The sequence below is a fragment of the Lissotriton vulgaris genome, chromosome 6 (assembly GCF_964263255.1).
Source record: "Lissotriton vulgaris chromosome 6, aLisVul1.2, whole genome shotgun sequence".
In the NCBI taxonomy this organism is placed as follows: Eukaryota; Metazoa; Chordata; class Amphibia; order Caudata; family Salamandridae; genus Lissotriton; species Lissotriton vulgaris.
In genome coordinates, this window is record NC_141694.1 from 1,211,806,977 (window position 1) to 1,211,824,917 (window position 17,941).

The window sequence follows — 17,941 nt, forward strand, 5'->3', positions numbered from 1 at the left end:
CAGAGCAAATAAGGAAAAATACAATTTCAGTAAGTAGAAGCTCCTAGATGGAGCCAATAGATGTCTACTTCATAAAATGTCTTATTTGCAAAAAATGGACTTAACCCTGATAAAGAACCACTTATCAGGAGGCAGTGGCCATTTATGAGTCATGGGTTAAGCCTCAGAATTTATTTTTTATTTTGTATGTCTTGTGCAGGCCCATTGTTGTTGTCCCTATGGTAGCATGACTACTTTGCAGACTGTCATCTGCTTTGAGCACTTAACTATACAAACACATTTTGCTTTGTGCCACACTGTACTTTCACACAGAACCTGCGGTTGTTTTCACGGTTTGTTCTTTCCTGGGATTTAGTCTTAACACTGTAGACAAGATAAAACAACAATGACCTTGTTATCCTGTTCTGGTCAGGCCCTAGCACCTAAAGAAAACACACAAATGCAGCTGTTGTTTTGGAATACGTACTTTTGTCATAAAGGTATGCATGAACAGGAAACAACACACTTGGCGAGTGATCTCTTTTACATGGCTTTAGTTTTTGGTGCGGCCTCAGATTTACACTAGGGCAGCATCAAAGAGCAATCAGTGTTGTAGTGGAACACCGACAGCAACACCTATTGCACGCCCCTTTCACGCAGATACTGGTGTGAAAGGGTACCATGTTTACATGCAAATGGCTTAACACTGTTTATAAATATGTTGCAGGGCATTGCCCCACCGGAACGCCGAAAAAAGTGATATTTTGCTGGCGCAACCCCCTTGTAAATATGCACCATTGAGCCTTACTTAGTATGTCAGTTACAGGACATCTGTCGAAATGTGTCTGATGAAAATACCACTGACACAAATGCACTCTTAATACAGCTACTGCTGCCAAACTCTAACAAAGACCCATTGCCCTTTGTTGGCTGACCACAGAGCAAATGAAAATGACACTCAAATGACCATGCATTTCCAGGCCTATTCTGATATTTAGAAAAAATAATACTAACCCCTACTACAAAATCTACCAACTTTATGCTACGAAAAAATATATTCCACTAATATACTTTGTCTCAGAGAAACAAAATAACATTTCTCCCCAATGAATTGCTGAATGCAAACTACATAATCGAGCACGTTGAAACTAAAAACTGTAGCACGTTATCTGCAAAGGATTCTCACAGTGCACAAAATGGCCGTGGCAGACCATGTGTAAAAGAATATTTGGCCAGGTCTAGAAGAGCTATCTTTGATCTCAGAAAGAGTAGGACTTGCTAGGAAACTAAAAGCCGCACATGATCACTAGAGACAAGGACTAGCAGCAGACATCAAGCTTCCCACACAAGTCAAGCCCCCGTAGGCAGTAGCTGTTCAAGCCTCCATCTCAATGAGACAACTGCAGGGAGAGGATGAAAGCACAAGAAACCGAAAGTGTGGGCAGCAAAACAGCGTCTCGTCAGTTCTGGGGACTGGACAGGACTGCAGATGTGTTGGGTTAGAAGTGGAGGGAAGAAAGCAGGGCGATGGAAAGAAGCAGTTACTGCTGAAAGGACTTCAGAACCTGTCAAAACAACTCGTTTTTTACAACACTTCTACTTTTTCTAAACTCTACAAATAATAGATGCTACTATCATTCTCAAAAGGATGGCAGGGTGAATCAGCTTTGAAGGAATTAATCTTGCGATTTTCAGCATGGAAAATCCAATGGGGCCTTGACCATCGGGTGTAAGTCAACACTTTCTAAATTTGAACACTCTAAGGTGCATATTATCAAGAAAGGCGATCAAATTATCGCCGTTTTAGCGGCAGGAAACTGCCGCTAAAGCGGCAATAATGGGCTTGATAATATGCTCTTGTGAATTTCCATAGCAGCCGAGGTTAATTCCAGAACCTGGGCTGCTATGGGAATTCACAAAGACATATTATCAAGTCCATTATCGCCGCTTTAGCGGCAGTTTCCTGCCGCTAAAGCGGCGATAATTTTATCGCCTTTCTTGATAATATGCCCCTTAAATATTCTTTCTTGTTTCTACTGTTAGCTATCATACTTTCCTTGCACTTCATGTGCCTTTCTTTCTATTTCCCATCTTGTTTAATATTAATCCTCTTATTCCTTGCCCTTTTCATCGAACTGTTTTATGTGTTTTTCTCTAGCAGTTACTTGTTGTTACCTATTTTTATTACTCCTCTCACACTAAGCTGGCGGAAACAAGGACATGGTCCAATATATCACATTTGTTTGCAAAACATATGACGGCACGCCATACATCTATACATATGCACACACCTACATTAACATTTTGTATAGCTTTTGGGACAGACAACTGCATATTTATTTTAGATTTGATTTTAATGCTGCATTATATAGACTACATAAATAAGAACACTGTAATATTGGATGCTCCAGTGGAGACAAAGGCATGGCTGAGGGCCAATAATGGCCAGTATAGAACTTCTGCTCCAACATTCCAAATCTTGTTTGTTTCTCCTTGTTAAATGTGAACTTTTCTACACCAGTGGCGGCTGCCATGTACTGAGGGTGCTGGTGGGGGGATGGGTTATGCAAAATAAAACACTTACCTTGAGGTGCTGCGTGACATCCTCCATCGGTCGTCTCTCTTCTATGGGACCAAGCCAACTCCCCTACCTAATCCTGGTGCTGACCTCGCCAACATGAGAGCAGCACCAGAATTGGTTGGAGAGGCCTCACTCTGCACTCTCAAGAGCACTGGAGGTCTGCGCTTTCTCTAACCCAGCTGTCTTAGAGGTTTAACCGCATGCGCGCTAGCGGAATTCCGCTAGCGCGCTAGCGGAATTCCGCTAGCGCGCTGGGTTTTTCAAAATCGCACTTTGCGTGACGAGCTGGGCTCGTCATCAGTGTGCGAGCGGGCTACACCATGACGAGCCCAGCTCGTCATGAGTGTCGAAGGGGTTAAAAAGAGCATGTCCGGCTGGCCGTCGCAAGACAGCCGGCCAAGGAGGCATGCACATTTGAAAGTGCACAGCTCCCTGCTGCCACTCTGCAGCACTGGCCCGTCATGTCCTATCACTCAGTTCAGCATGGGTCAGTTGCTGAAAAAAAAAATGGTGGCAAATAAACTTTATTACCTTTTTATTTTTCAGCACTGGCCTGTGGGGTGATGCTCCCCAGCTCAATCGGAGATGCCGTCCCTGTTCTACACTCAGTGGGTGGTGCATAGTAATAGGATTATGTTTCTTCTACCTTATGCGATAGTGTCATTAAAAGCCCTTCCCCTTATTACAAACAGTATAGTTTGGGCAGCGGGCCTTTAACCACTGGTATACTGCTCAACTGTGACCTACAATGTGATATTAAAGAGATATCTGACAGAGATGTATAGATGGTATATAAATATACATACATAAAATGTTACATGTATATGTGTATGGATATGTATATAATATATAGATTATACAAGGCGAGTGACCCCGTAACATGGTCCAATATTGCCATTGAGGGGTTCTGGTGGCATCATAAACCAAGGGCAGAGGTTGAAGGATCCTGGTTTGTGCATTGTTTCATTGGATAGGGAGTGGAAGGCAACATTTTGGATTAGTATTATGCCATATTAATAGAAGTTTTGGCATTCTGTGTAATTGTCTCGTTTACTTTGCAAATGCAGTAGAACATTGAAAGGATTGTTTTGAGTTGTCTGTGTTTTTGATTGTTTTATTGGGTGCAGATTCAACTACTGATGTTAACACTGCTCTCAGAAAAGTGGAAATAGAGACTCTGAACTCAGTAGTCTTCAAGGAAATTGAATGAAGCATGATCCTTATTGAAATATTGTTGAAACGTATGGATGAAATTGTAATATATTATGAGTTCTTTTTCACAATGAAATGTGTGGTGCGATTGTGTAATGGGTATTACCAGTCAAGCATGGCAGCTGTTTCCTGGTCACTGTGTTTAATCAATCATTAGCAAATCACACTCCCACAAAGTAAGGTTTGAAATTATTATCTAATCTTTCTGGAGAGCAGGTGACGAGCGACAACTTGGCTACTACAGATGGTACAGTTTCTCAAATGTCTGCATCATTCTTGACATTGTAAACATAGCCTCACATCCAATGCAGCAGAATTTCTGTTGTGATACCTGGCATCCTTGGCTTGGGATATCCCCGACAAATGTTGCCTTCACTCTTGTAGTTGTGCTAAATTTGTTTTTGTGGGTATTAGGACTCTGCAATTTACCACTGCTATCAAGTGCTTAAATGTTTGTGCTTTCTCTTTCCAACATAGTAAAATTGGCCTAAACATAATTGTCACATTTTATTTACTTGTAAGTCCCTAGGAAATGGTAGTGCTTGTAGTAAGAGCCTGTACATTAAATGCCACTCTCAAGCTTACTACTGTTACCTGTAGTGTAAGATTGTTTTTCACTGTTTTAAGACCTATCTCTCCAATTGACTAACAGAACATTTAATATGTGACTTTGGTTGGGGAGGTGATAGAAATGGTAAACAGTCTCAATATCGATTTTCTTATTTTGAAGTACAAGAATATTGAGTTGGAAATATCGTAGAGACTGAATATTGAAATCAAGAATATCGAGGACCAGAATAACAAACTGAAGGTAATAAATATTGTTTTCTGTTAATATCGAAGTTAGTAATATCAATAGCAGAAATGTTGATGTTACTAATATCGATATTAATATTAGTGTTATGTATTTTATTATGTATTTTGTTTGTATTTATATTTTTTGTTAATTATTGTACTAGTTCTAGAATATATATATTACATTTTTAGAAGTGAGTAATATATTTTTAAAGTAAATTATGAGTTTTAATACCAAAACTGGTTGTGGTTTTATAGGGGAATAGGGTGGGAAGTAATTTAATTAAAGTAATTTCATTTTTACATTTTAGTAATTAGTAATTATTTTTAAATAAATTATGTGTTTTAGTTCTATAGTGGGTTGTGGGATTTATAGGGGAATAGGGTGGGAAGTATTTTAATTGTAATTAAGTGATTATTTTTTTATTTATTGATTTTGATAATTAATGTTATGTTCAATAATGATTAATTGATAATTAATTGTTATTAATTGGCCATTAATTTTCATTAATTGATTAATTGGTAATTATATTAAGTGTATTAATTTATTATTGAAGTGTGTTGTGAGGTTATAGGGCAATAGGGTGGGAAGCAATTTATTTGTAATTAGGTAATTATTTATTTTATTGTTGAGTATTGATAATTAATTTATTGTTAATTAATTATTGATTGGTAATAGCTTTTTAATTGCTAATATTTGTTTAGGAAATTAATTTATTGTTCAATAATTAATAATTGGTAAACACATTTGATGTATTCTAATTTATTGGTATTTATCAATACTTTATTGTTAATTAATTATTAATTGCTAAATATTTTTTATAATAATTGTTTTTTTGTTTTGAAACGTAATACATTTTTATTTCATTATTATTTGGTAATTAATTTTTAATAATTATTATGTAATAGTTGTTATCATTAATTTAATTGGTAATTAATTATTAATTGGTAAATATTTTAAGTAATTTTTTATTGGTATTGTTAATTAACTTATTATTATTTAATAATGAAATTATTATTCATTGAAAACAAGATATTTTAATTATTAGTAAGTTATTGTAACCCCTATGCTATCCCACAATTTCCCTACTGTTGCACCCTATGGAGTTGGAATAGTAATTTGTACCCATACTCTATCCAATACCTTGTCATCTCCTGAGGTGGAAGCCGGGAGACCATCTGTTTTTAAAAATTGTATTTCCGTGTCACTACTTTGCCTAATACCTGTATTTTAATCTCACTCACCCGCCTGCCACCACTGGAGCGGGAGCTAGAAACGCCGAAACAGCGATCCCTTCGCTGCAACATAGAAATTGTCAACAAACAATTCTGCCGCCATTGACGGCGAGGTAAAGAGGCCACGCCTACTCCTAGGCCACGCCCACCCGCCCCTTTCTACCCATAAAGGATGTGCAATCACCGGACGCGCAGCGGACGGGCGCAGCGGGCGCGCCGTCAGCGCGCCGAAGGCGCGCCAAAGGCAAGCCCGTCTGGGCCCGTCCGGGCCCAGACGGCCTCAGGCCCAGACACTATGCCCAACTCGCAGAAACGCATATCCTACACCTCAGATACGCTCCGAGCCTGGAACACTAAAAAACATCCTCAGTGTGAACTCGTCCTTAAGGATGATACCCCGTTCACAGGATGCATCCTCTGTAACACCCCTGAGGCCACGGAACACGGCCAAACGCTTCGACTCGGCCTTTTGAACTGCAGGTCCATGGTAAAACACTCCCACGAAATAAACCTCCTCGCCCAAACTCTCTCGCTAGACGCCCTGTTCCTGACCGAAACATGGCTGACCTCTAACAGCGACTTCGACATGGTCAATGCAGCCCCTCCCGGCTACCAAATCTGCTGCCTGAATAGACCGGTCAGAAGAGGTGGCGGGCTCGCCATACTCTATAAAGATCATCTCAGCTGCAGGATCGACTGCGGCACTGTCAAGGACTGTGAAAACTGCAATTTCACCCTCCAGATCTCCCCAACCACTTCACTATCGGGACTTCTGGTATACCGACCGCCAGGCTCGCTAGGAGATTTTTCCAGCACCCTGATGGACCACATCCTTCTAAAATCAATCTCAACCCCCAACTTCCTCCTCCTAGGGGACCTGAACCTACACTTCCTAGACCCGGCGGATAACACTGCCGCCAACCTACTAGCAGATCTCATATCAGCTGACCTCCACCTTCTGAATTCAAAAGCCACCCATGAGAAAGGACAGCTCCTAGACCCAGTCTTCACCAACATTAGGAACCTCCAAACCCAAGACCCCACCCCCCTCCCATGGACTGACCATTTACTGGTCCCCATGTACTGGTCCCTCCAGACCACCCCTGTTCCCAAACAGAAAACTAGGATACAAACCAGACGATGGCACAAGCTAATACCAGAAGAATGGGAAGCTAAGCTACGGGAATCCGATGGCCCCCTCTCCACTGACCCTAACACCGCCGATAGAGAATTCAACAGCTGGCTCACCAACCCCCTAGACAGCCTTGTCCCACTAACCAGCTCCCTTAAACATGTAAAAAGGATCAACCATGCTCCATGGTACACTCCCCCCCTTAACATTTTAAGGAAGGAGTGCAAAAAGACAGAACGTACATGGAGGAAAAACAAATCGGCGACAGAGAAAGACGCTTATCAAACAGCCATGAAAGCGTACAAACAAGCCCTCCATATCGCAAAAAGCTCCTTCTACGAGGAAAAAATGAAGAACTCCTCCTGCTCAGCCAAAGAGACCTTCTCTATCCTTAAAGAGCTCCTCCATGTTCCGGCCCCCCCGCAGATACCCTTGGACCCCAAAGCAGCAGAAGAAAAATGTGTCAACCTGGCCACTTTTTTTGACGATAAGATCAAAAAAATCCTTGCCTCCCTTCCTGCTACCAACCCTGCCACCTTAGAAAAAGCCAAGGACTCATCCCCTTCGTTAGGGATCTCCCCTGAGAAACCCGATTCACCTCATTTATCGTCTTTCGGACCAGTCACCGAAGAGGAAGTGGCAGCAACATTAGCATCTACAAAGAGTGGCGCCCCCAGTGACTCAGTTCCCATACGGTTCGTTAAAGACATCACTCGGACCATTATGGCCAAACTCACTGCCCTCATTAACACCTCGCTAGCCCAAGGAGAAGTCCCGCAAGGCTGGAAGGAGGCAGTCGTCAAAGGACTGCTCAAAAAGCCTTCGCTAGACCCCGCGGACCTATCCAACTACAGACCCATCTCGCTCCTCCCTTTGATAGGTAAGGTCGCCGAGAAGCTTGCAAATAAAAAGCTGTCTCACTTCCTAGAAGCAAACCATCTCCTCAAAAACTCCCAGACAGGCTTTAGACCAGGTCAGGGCACTGACACCGCCCTCCTTGCAGCCGTAGAGAAGGCTAGGGAAATCATCGACACTGGAGGATCAGTGGCAGTGGTCCTCCTAGACCTAAGCGCGGCCTTCGACACTGTCAGCCACCAGGTCCTAACCCAGCGCCTGGATAACATCGGCGTGAAAGACAGTGCGTTGAAATGGCTCACGTCCTTTCTCTACCGACGCTCCTTTCAAGTCTGGGAAGGAGAAAGCCGCTCCCCCTCTATCCCCCTCCGGTGTGGTGTGCCACAGGGCTCTTCACTGAGCCCCACGCTTTTTAACGTGTATATGGCCCCACTGGAGGAGCTGGTCTCACCATTCGGAGTCACTATCGTCAGCTATGCTGACGATACTCAGCTGGTGGTTACACTCTCCCACCCCAAGCTAGAGCCCTCCAACCTCCGAGATTGCCTCTCCAACGTCCATCAATGGATGAGTGACTCAGACCTCAAACTGAACGGGTCAAAAACAGAGATCCTGCTCCTAGGTCATAAAACCATGAGCCTTCCCTCCAACCTCTGGCCCGCCTGTATGGGTGAACCCCCTACTCCCAAGACAGAGGTGAAGAGTCTGGGAGTATGGCTGGAGACAGATCTCACCTTCAGGACACAGGCTAGAAAAACAGCCGGCATTTGCTATGGCCTACTGAGATCGTGCAGAAAGGTGCTCCCTTTACTACCATCCCAGTCCCGACTTCTGCTGATTCAAGGCTTAATCTTATCCAGGCTGGACAATAGCAATGCCATTTACCTCGGAGCACAGGAATCCACTCTCCAAACACTGCAAAAGATCCAGAATGCCGCAGCCCGCCTACTTACGAACACCCCAGCCAGAACTTCAGCCAAACCAGCTCTGAGGAAACTACATTGGCTCCCTGTGAGGGAAAGAGTCGCTTTTAAGGCCCTCTGCCTGGCCCACAAGGTTCTGCACAACGCCGGCCCCCCAATTTTGAACAATTGGATCACACCTTACAGACCGACGAGAGCGCTTCGGTCAGAACATGGAAACCTTATCATGGTCCCCAGGGTGAAGAAGGCCCGCATAGGTGGCCGCCGCTTCTCAGTCAACACAGCAAAAAAATGGAACGCGCTCCCCCCGAGTCTCAGAGCTGAACCAAACCTCCTACGATTCAGGAAGTCCCTCAAAACTCTACTTTTCCCCTGATTCATCCCCAGTTCTTTTGCTCCCCTCTTAGGAGTCCGAGGTTTTAGCGCTGGGATACTCGAGGGTGACTACGCGCTCTATAAAAACCTAAAAAAAAATATATACTTTTCCTACTAATGCACCCTCTGGAGATAGAATAGTAATTTTAACCCCTACGCTATCCAACACTTTCTCTACTGTTGCACCCTCCGGAGTTGGAATAGTCATTTTTACCCCAATGCTATCCAACACTTTCCCTACTGTTGCACTCTCTGGAGTTGGAATAGTAATTTTAACACCTTCACTATCCAACACTTTCCCTTATGTTGCACACTCTGGAGTTGGAATAGTAATTTTTACCCCTATGCTATCCAACACTTTCCCTATTCGATATTTTTGTACTTACCATGATGTAGATAGGATTTCAATATTCTTGACATCGATATTCTGCCTCCGATATTTTTGATGTCGATATTTTTGACATCAATATAAATAGACTGTTTACATTAAAATGAATTATTATTTAAAATCGCTTCAAAAGTTGACACTTTAAAACTTTAAACTTTTTAAGCATTTTTTTGTCCTAACCATGTGTGCCTTCTGCTAGTGTCCTGGGTCATATGACTGTGTCTTGCTCTGATTTTGAGGTTTTTGCATTACTTTCAAACAGCAACACAAAGGGATCTTAGGTGTGGATATGATGGGCCATCCTCGCAGAATGACTAGGAGGGGCTGCATCCAGCCCCATTTACATTTCAAAGGACTTTTCCTTCTGCACATACAAAGGAATTGGACACCAGGTCTGTCCAATCTTTTGTTACCCCTGACAGTTTGTAGCCTTTACTGGGGAATGGGAAGAACTTTCCAGAACCAGATGAGGGAGTAGGAGACTGACCCCCACTGCACTAAGGCTGGCTCCAGGTATAAATATCAGACATCCAGGGCCACTCCTCATAATAGTCCTGATCTGTGGAAATGATGGAAGTAGGACTGACCTGCTGTCAGAGGACTGTCCTGTGGCAGAGGACTAACTTGCTGCCTGAGAAGAAAGACTTGACCTAACCTTCAGCCCAGACAAATTTGAGTGACTCCACATGTCAATTGGTTGACCTCTAGTGTGAGCTACATGGACATAACAAGCTCCAGAGGCCTCCCTGCAAGTGTCCAGATGACTTACTGCAGTGTACTTGCCTGTACCTGCAGCTGGACCTGCCTGAGCAATGCTGGCTTCTGCTACAGTGAGTTCCTGGTCCCTAAGAGGTATCCCAAAACCCTGGACCTCTGGCTGGCACCAGTTTGACTTCCCAAATGAAGTAGAGGTGAAATCCTGAAGTTTGGGCTCTTTGTGACTGTGAACAGACCCCTTTATGCCAAGATATTGCCGGCCATGATGACTGCCATTGTGAAGCGCGGATGAGACATGCTCATCACGCCACAGTGGCAGCAGCCCACGGTAACAACAAAAGCAAAGCTCCAACAACAACTGTTGGCGATGCTGACTAGCTCTTTGTGGTAGATTTAATTCTCACTTGACTTGTGCATCTGTAATTCTTGCCTGAAAGCATGGAGATGGATCTCAGCAACCTAGACAGCTACACTGTGGCTGAGGTGCAAGGATTTTCCAGGAAGAGCAGCTACCAGTAGACAGGAGCTCAAGAAGGAAGGAACTCCATTAAGCCACCAGGGCTGGGAGGAGGCTCCTCAGCTGCTATCTCCTGCACAGTAGCATTAGGAGGACATGATAGAGGAGGAGAATTGAAACCTTCTAAACATGGCCTCTGACAAAAACTTGCTCACAGGAGTGAGGTCCCCTGCCAAAGAATGGAACAGTGTGTTCTCCTGCAACTTGTCTCTTGAGGAACTTGAGGACAGGTGGGCTAAACAAGAGTTCATGTTGCAGCTGACCAAACTCAAGATGGAGAAGGCAGCAACACAAAGGAAGCTGCGAAGGAGGAGGGAGCTGTGAAGAAGACCTTGGAGGAAAAAGGGGCTGAGGCTGAGATTGCCTTGGCCAAGGATAAAGCGACGCTGAAAGGGATTTAGCAGAGAGGGAATTGTTGTTGGCTCATGAAGTGAGTCTTAAAAAACTGGATGTAAAGGCCAAAAACATTATTATGATATGTTTTAACTCCTTTTCTTGTCTCTTTTCATTTTATTCCTGTTGACATGACGTTATTTAAGGTTGTATTCCACCTGAAATGCAGGTGATATAATCCCTTTTATATTTTTTCACTTATTCAACAGCAGTAGCAACATCTAGGTCCTGACGAATGCATTGGAACTTTATCCACTTATGCTGAACAGATATTTTGCTAAATCTGTTTGTTTCACTTGATTTTAGTCTTGGAGAGCTGAGAGAAAACATTAAAAATTATACTTCTACTCAGCCTGATCCAATGTTACCCTATCACTACTCACACTCTTGCACTGCTTTACTTAAGTTGTCCCCTTACATTGATTCTTTAATCTGCACCACCAACTTGCTGATACAAGGGTGATTTGGTTCTCACAGTCTTTTCTGTATTCTCTCGACTGTGATTGTACTGACTCCTGGGTGGGGAGAACCCACATGATGTAAAAAGTGGCGGAATAGATCGGCAACTGATAGGAAAATGTTCACCAACCCTTGGGTTTGTTTTTCCCAGTCTGTTTGACCACGTGCATTTCAATTACATCACATATAATAGATCACGTGGTGTTTCCTTATATAAAAATATATAAAAAAACCTTTTTTCTGTTATGTCATGGGTCTTTTATGAACTGAGCTTTACCCCCTTTCTTTCCATTTTTATTGACTCCTAGATACTCTTTGTGTATAGATGTTACAAGTAGGGACGTGTATCTAGTTGTGAGTCTTTAAACTGGCCCTTGGACCCCTTTTCAAAGTAGTGTGTATTTTAAGGCCAAAAACACACCAAGTCCAACAGTAATGGTGGAAGCAACAACCCAGTGCCACATGGAAATAGGAGGGTCCAAATCCCGAAAGTTCTGATGCCAAAACTTTGTTGAGGGGGCTAATATAGAAAAGTGGTTTTAGGCATATGAAGTAGCTCTGGAGATGCATAGTGTCACTGAGGAGGATTGGGGAGCCATGCTCCCTAAGCATATTTCCAATGAGGGAACACATTCACTGCTAGCTTAGGGGAATAGTGACTGGATGAAGTACTCAGCCAAAGCAGGTTCTGGCTGTCTTTCTTGCTTGGGTTCTTAGGTTGAGCTCCTGGTCAAGCCAGAAGCCAAGAATTTTGATTTCTTGTTTTGGTGTGGGAGGGATGCCCATGCTGGCTGGCCAGGCAAGGGTTGAGGGTAGTTTGTTTGGGTTGCCCAGAAGCATGACTTCGGATTTCTCTCCATTGAATTTGAGCCTGGAGTCGCCCATCCAGATGGAAATGTTGTGCAGACAGGAAACTACGCACTCACACTCAGACTCGCTTGGAGTTACAATTCACCATACATAAAATCTGCATATGGAATGAGACCCCCCACCACAAACTAATGTGCCACTAAACTGGAGATATAACATCAGAGGATTTAATAAAAAAAGAAGAAAATCACATCATAAAAACACCACTATTTGCATCTTTAAAAATGTTCAATAATATTCACTTTATGTTCAACATACAATATACAATATAAAAAACAATATGTACAGTGTTAAAAAAATCTCTGATCAGAATATTAAAAAAACGGACTAGAAGTCCTAATGGGGAGACACTATAGCCCAGTCCAGAAAGTGCTGTTGCATAAACTGATCCGACTGTTTACATCAAGTGCATATCCTTATGAATGCGAAATTCCATTGATTCCTCATGGCCGGATTCAGAAACACTCAGCGTTGATGCGCTTCGGTGGAAATAGCTTATTCAATCCCATCTCCCTCAGAACAAAAAGATAAGGAATTATTTCCTGCTCCTTCGGTTACGAATATTGTGAATAATCTAAAGAAAAAGAAAACATACAAGAATATATTTTTAAATATATGTCTTCTAGTTCAAATGTTAAGCCCTAAGTATTCATATCCTCAATTTCTCTACATTAGACAGATAGAACACACAATATACCATAGCCCTTCAAACAAATCTATTTAATATTTAGTCTCATTTGGTGGCTAATGTTACCGAGGACTACTTGCATAAGGGTTCCTTGTACACATCATCCATATGATCAATACAATCACACAAACCAAAGCCATTCACCAAGTTCATGCTCATATAAAATAGGAAAAACAACACTCACCACTCTTGGTGATGTACTTCCAAGTATTTTAGAAAAGTAATTGATATATTATAAAATAGCGTGGATTAATGAATTGGCCCACAATCTCACCGCAAAGCAGGAAGATTCCTTTACACTGTTCAAGATATAAAGGAAGAAAAAGCATACAAGGAATACTTTTAGAATTAAGATTATCCCCTCAATGTAGGTAAAACTGTCTCATCATGGAGCTCATATTGGTAGCCTTACCTGTATTGCAGAACAAATCTCGCCGCGTGTATATGTGGACAAAGTGTCCAAAATGATCCAGGCAATATATTTCTTAATTTACCGATTTCTAATCAGATACCGCTAGCTGAAAGAAAGGGCAATTCTTATTATTTATCCTCTTCCTGCTAGGCTGCGGTTCAACGTTGCCCGTAGTTCAGTTCCCACACCAGAGTAATATAATTTAGTGTTTAAGTAACAAGTCCCTGAAAAGAACAAACAGGCCCAATTGTAAACAATTGTATAAAACAGGCAAATACCTCAAGGCTGCCTATTCTAGTGTTCATAAAGTCGCACATGGGCGATAACTATAGGTCACAAAGGCTTCTCCTACATATCCTGTGGAGTGAAATTAACTGCTACAAAGAGCCTGGCAAATGTTTATATATGTAGAGTGTTTTTTATCACACTTCTCTGGGTGCCATACATCCCCATCTTACGTGAGAGATTGTTTCCTAATATACAGAGACTTAATGCTTTCATGAAATTTTATTACCCCCTATGCACACATCCTGTCCCACTTAGCTCTAAAAAAATGTAATTCCCATCTTTCTAGGATTTCTCATTAATGGCGGGACAAGCTTTCAATGTCGCCATGGGTCTCCTGAGGATCTGGAAATAAAACCACCATTTGAAACCAGCTGCGCTCCATAACTGAAGGATCTAAAAAGTGTGAGCTAAAAAGATTTAAGGCCTAACCAGGAATTAGGTTAAGGCATACTAATGCCCCCCTCCCTTTTTATCCGTTCCTCGTGGTGACTCACCTTGTAGTTTGGACGGCAGCAACTTATCCGGTTCTGGTAACCAGTCTCTGTGGCTCACACGGCTGTAAGCCCAATGTGAACCCGGAAGTAGAACTCCCTTGTTCTTCCTGTTCTAATTGTGCCTACACAGTGCTAGGTCTGCGGTGGCCATCTTTTAGTGGGCAAACAAGGCATGGATATTGCTTCGAGGTGCATATTTGTAACCTCTCATTGGTTATATTTGTTTGTGACAGCACTTTTATTGAGAAAATGTAGGCAGTCCTTCGCCTAACAATAATGGCCTGCCTTCTTCCTCTTCTGATTTGTACATTAACAGGGCTAGGTCTGTGGCGGCCATCTTATGACAGGCAAACGGGGTAAACAAATCGTCTCAATATGCATGTCAAAAACCTCCCATCACTATTCTATGCCCATGGCAGCAGTTAAATGAGCAGATACAGAAAGGTCCTCTCCTGACAAGGATACACCATACAGTCTTGATAATGAAACAACCATCACAACGCAACTTTTACAACGCACTACCATAACAACGCAACTTTTACAACGCAGGATCCAATACAACGCATGCCGTTACAACGCATGCCATTACAACGCATGCCATTACAACGCAGATGCTATTACAACGCATGCCATTAAAACGTAAGTATAGGTAAGTATATAATTGTATTTATTTATTTGTAATGTAATTACATTTTTTTATTAATTTTCTTACAATAATTATATTTTCATTTATTATAATACATTTGAAATTTTTTATTTAATTTTATTTAATTTAAGTAATTAAAATTAATATTTAATTAAATTAAATGTATTTTAATAAAAACCCCTGGCGTTAGAATAGTAATTTTTACCCCTACACTATCCAGCACTTACCCTACTATTACACACCCCTTGAAGTTGGAATAGAAATTTTTACCCCTACTCTATCCAGCACTTACCCTACTATTACACCCACCTGGAGTTAGAAATAGTAATTTTTACCCCTACACTATCCATCACTTACCCTACTGTTACACCCCCCTGGAGTTAGAATAGTAATTTTTACCCCTACACTATCCAGCACTTACCCTACTATTACACCCCCCTGGAGTTAGAATTGTAATTTTTACCCCTACACTATCCAGCACTTACTCTACTATTACACCCCCTGGAGTTCGAATAGTACATTTTACCCCTACACTATCCAGCACTTACCCTACTAATACACCCCACTGGAGTTAGAATAGTAATTTTCACCCCTACACTATCCAACACTTACCCTACTATTACACCCCCTGGATTTAGAATAGTAAATTAAATTTTATTAAATACAAATAAAAATTAATTTAAATAAATAATTGTAATAAAATTGTAATTAATTGAAAATTAAATTAATAATAATACCATTACATACTTACCTATACTTATGTTGTAATGGCATGCGTTGTAATAGCATCTGCGTTGTAATGGCATGCGTTGTAATGGCATGCGTTGTAATGGATCCACTGTTGTAAAAGTTGTGTTGTGATGGTATGCGTTGTGAATGTATGCGTTGTAACATCATACATTCGTCTTGATAGTCATTACTGGGGCAGTTCTTTTTTTATGAAAGCTGCTGAAGTTATATCTCCAATTTGGTGGCACATTAGTTTGTGGTGAGGTGTCTCATTCTGTATGCAGATTATATGTTTGTTGAATTGCAATTCCAAGTGAGTCTAAGTACGAGTGAGTTTGATTTTCTTGTCCTAACCATTTGTACCTTCTTCCCCTGTCCTGGGTCACATGACTTTTAATGGTTCTGTTGTTGGGGTTTGAGTAATGCTTCCAGACTGTAACACAAAGGGCCATAAATGTGGGCAGGGAGGCCACCCTGGCAGGTTGACTGAATCGGGCCGCTCTAAGCCCCACTTACAAATTAAACAATTTGCCCCCACACGCAGAATGGAAACTGACACCAGGCCTGCCCTGTCTATTTTCACCCAGGATAGTCAGGAGCCTTGACAGTGCCTGAATTCCCTCAACAGGTGACAAGTGGGCCTGGGAAGAACTCACGGAGTTCTGAAATGCAGAATTCCGTGGAGTGAGCCAAAAACACTGAGCAACTCTGTGGAATTCCACAAGTGGGCAGAGCTGCTCAACGTACCCGTTTGTTTTATGTTTTTGATGTTCATCAACGTGAAGTGTGTTCTTGTGCTTGAAATAAAGTATGAACAGCCCCATTCTATTCGCATGGGTGCGGATACTTTATTTCCTATTTTCTGTGCATGGTGCTAGGGTCTGTTTAATAATCCACCCTTAATTTTTTCAATGCCCCTATCTGACTTATTTTACTTTACTGTATCAGTGTTTGTTTTTGTGTTTATGTGTTTTAGATATTTGTCATTTTGTTTGTGTTTTTCATGACATTTTTCAAATATGTTTGGTTTTCTCTTTAAGTCTTTATTTTTTCCTTTCCTCCTTCTCCTATGTTATTTATTTTTTTTGGCCCCCAGTCCAGTACATTGGCTGAACAAGACGAAGGATTGAGTGACAAGGGGTGCAGCCCCACACCATTTTCTCAGCGGTGGCTGCACTAGTTTTTTATGCGTGGTGCCACCTCGGAGTGTGTGCCATAGCTCTGGGTTCCAGCACACCCAGCAGCAGTTAACACTCTGGTGAGCCAATGTCCTGGACATGAAACAGGACCTGCTGGACCTTTTGAGTGAGAAGGATGTGGTGCTCAGTAAATAACAATTTATTTCTTGTGCTCTTTTATTGCCAATATTCTTTTTACAAATAGAATGCTGCACGCTCAGAGGGAAGTTAAGTTTATGGCACTAATATTATGTGTTTGGTGCTACCTAATTGTTCTCGTTGGCACTTTCCTATGTTAATTATTTAAGAAATCATGCAGAATCCTAAGATAGTGGTGGTAGTGACTAACATTGTGGTAGTAGTTGTAATACAGTGAGTTAGCGCTCCCTGTGCCTTTATATAAGTAGCTCGTATAGTCCCAAGTGATCTTCAAGTGATGTGCAGTATGCATCTGTGGACTGCAAAAAGGGAGACAGATTTGGCCCATCAAAGGGGTTTGAGATTGGGAAAAAAGAAGAGGTCATTCATTACAATCCATTACTAGTTGCAAAATGTAGTTTAGGAAATTTAGAATAGGCCTTAGGTTTAGGGAATAAGGAATTGGTCCACTCAATACTAATAGTAGTAGGACAGGCAATCTGATATATAAAAGAATATTGTTATTGTATTTGCCTTTACCTGTTAACATTTTAGAGGGGACATTATTAGCTGTACTACTAATCTTTTATATTTTTTCTCCTTTATTTCTGAAATCAACATCCTGGGGCAAGAAGAGGGGCGGGCAGCAGGGAGGCAGGTCAGGGAGACGGGTGTGCCACAACCATAACCACAGCAGATGGAAGTTCTGCTGGCCCCAATAAGTCCTCCTGTTAATTTTATATTATTTCCCTAACTTTTACCTTTCCACATTTAAAATAAACTTACCTTTTTATTTTTTTGACTGTGCCTGTCTCCTACTTCTCTTCTTTCCATTTCCTCTTTGTTCTACTTCTATCTATGTTTGTTAAATTCTTTTTATCCTTCCATTATCCTAGTTATTTTCTGTACTTCAGGTTTCTGTACTAGACTTACTCC